We start from the raw sequence: 2,500 nt of genomic DNA, 5'->3' as shown, positions 1-2,500 counted from the left end.
TCACACTGAAGAGGAGAATGAGAGAGATGGGGGGACCGTTCTTCAGGGAAGGTCCCTGAAGAAAGGTCCCCCATCTCTCTCATTCACACTGAAGAGGAAAATGAGAGAGATGGGGGACCGTTCTTCAGGGAAGGTCCCTGAAGAAAGGTCCCCCATCTCTCTCATTCACACTGAAGGGGAGAATGAGAGAGATGGGGGACCTTTCTTCAGGGAAGGTCCCTGAAGAAAGGTCCCCCATCTCTCTCATTCACACTGAAGGGGAGAATGAGAGAGATGGGGGACCTTTCTTCAGGGACCTTCCCTGAACAACGGTCCCCCCATCTCTCTCATTCACACTGAAGAGGAAAATGAGAGAGATGGGGGACCGTTCTTCAGGGAAGGTCCCTGAAGAAAGGTCCCCCATCTCTCTCATTCACACTGAAGAGGAGAATGAGAGAGATGGGGGACCGTTCTTCAGGGAAGGTCCCTGAAGAAAGGTCCCCCATCTCTCTCATTCACACTGAAGAGGAAAATGAGAGAGATGGGGGACCGTTGTTCAGGGAAGGTCCCTGAAGAAAGGTCCCCCATCTCTCTCATTCACACTGAAGAGGAAAATGAGAGAGATGGGGGACCTTTCTTCAGGGAAGGTCCCTGAAGAAAGGTCCCCCATCTCTCTCATTCACACTGAAGGGGAGAATGAGGGAGATGGGGGACCTTTCTTCAGGGACCTTCCCTGAACAACGGTCCCCCCATCTCCTCATCCCACTTCCCCCGACCTCGGCACATGCTATATCCGCCGGGAGTGAGCCTCGGCCAGGCAAAGCCATCCAGCATCGCACCCCGGAGATAGGGGCAGCCTCCACACGCCACTGCCCGGCCCAGGAGCGCTCCGCCCGGGCTACAGTCTCCACAGCATCCCCTGCGGCTCCTCCGGGAGACAGGGAGAGCCTCCACACACACTGCTGCCCGGGCCCAGGACCGCGCTGCCCGGGCTACAGTCTCCACAGCATCCCCCGGAGAGAGGGAGAGCCTCCACACACTGCTGCCCGGGCCCAGGACCGCGCTGCCCCGGCTACAGCCTCCACAGCATCCCCCGGAGAGAGGGAGAGCCTACACACACTGCTGCCCCGGCCCAGGAGCGCTCTGCCCGGGCTACAGTCTCCACAGCATCCCCCGGAGAGAGAGGGAGAGCCTCCACACACTGCTGCCCGGGCCCAGGAGCGCTCTGCCCGGGCTACAGTCTCCACAGCATCCCCCGGAGAGAGGGAGAGCCTCCACACACTGCTGCCCGGGCCCAGGACCGCGCTGCCCCGGGCTACAGTCTCCACAGCATCCCCCGGAGAGAGGGAGAGCCTCCACACACTGCTTCCCGGGCCCAGGAGCGCTCTGCCCGGGCTACAGTCTCCACAGCATCCCCCGGAGAGAGGGAGAGCCTCCACACACTGCTGCCCGGGCCCAGGACGCGCTCTGCCCGGGCTACAGTCCTCCACAGCATCCCCCGGAGAGAGGGAGAGCCTACACACACTGCTGCCCGGGCCCAGGAGCGCTCTGCCCGGGCTACAGTCTCCACAGCATCCCCCGGAGAGAGAGGGAGAGCCTCACACACTGCTGCCCGGGCCCAGGAGCGCTCTGCCCGGGCTACAGTCTCCACAGCATCCCCGGAGAGAGGGAGAGCCTCCACACACTGCTGCCCGGGCCCAGGAGCGCTGCCCCGGGCTACAGTCTCCACAGCATCCCCCGGAGAGAGGGAGAGCCTCCACACACGGCTGCCCGGGCCCAGGAGCGCTCTGCCCGGGCTACAGTCTCCACAGCATCCCCCGGAGAGAGGGAGAGCCTCCACACACTGCTGCCCGGGCCCAGGAGCGCTCTGCCCGGGCTACAGTCTCCACAGCATCCCCCGGAGAGAGAGGGAGAGCCTCCACACACTGCTGCCCGGGCCCAGGAGCGCTCTGCCCGGGCTACAGTCTCCACAGCATCCCCCGGAGAGAGGGAGAGCCTCCACACACTGCTGCCCGGGCCCAGGAGCGCTCTGCCCGGGCTACAGTCTCCACAGCATCCCCCGAGAGAGAGGGAGAGCCTCCACACACTGCTGCCCGGGCCCAGAGGAGCGCTCAGCCCGGGCTACAGTCTCCACAGCATCCCCCGGAGAGAGGGGAGAGCCTCCACACACTGCTGCCCGGGCCCAGGAGCGCTCTGCCCGGGCTACAGTCTCCACAGCATCCCCCCGGAGAGAGGGAGAGCCTCCACACACTGCTGCCCGGGCCCAGGAGCGCTCAGCCCGGGCTACAGTCTCCACAGCATCCCCCGGAGAGAGGGAGAGCCTCCACACACTGCTGCCCGGGCCCAGGAGCGCTCTGCCCGGGCTACAGTCTCCACAGCATCCCCCGGAGAGAGGGAGAGCCTCCACACACTGCTGCCGGGCCCAGGAGCGCTCTGCCCGGGCTACAGTCTCCACAGCATCCCCCGGAGAGAGAGGAGAGCCTCCACACACTGCTGCCCCGGGCCCAGGAGCGCTCATGCC

This window comes from Choloepus didactylus, chromosome 4 (genome assembly GCF_015220235.1).
Source record: "Choloepus didactylus isolate mChoDid1 chromosome 4, mChoDid1.pri, whole genome shotgun sequence".
Classification (NCBI taxonomy): Eukaryota; Metazoa; Chordata; class Mammalia; order Pilosa; family Megalonychidae; genus Choloepus; species Choloepus didactylus.
Note: the sequence above shows the minus strand (reverse complement) of the source record.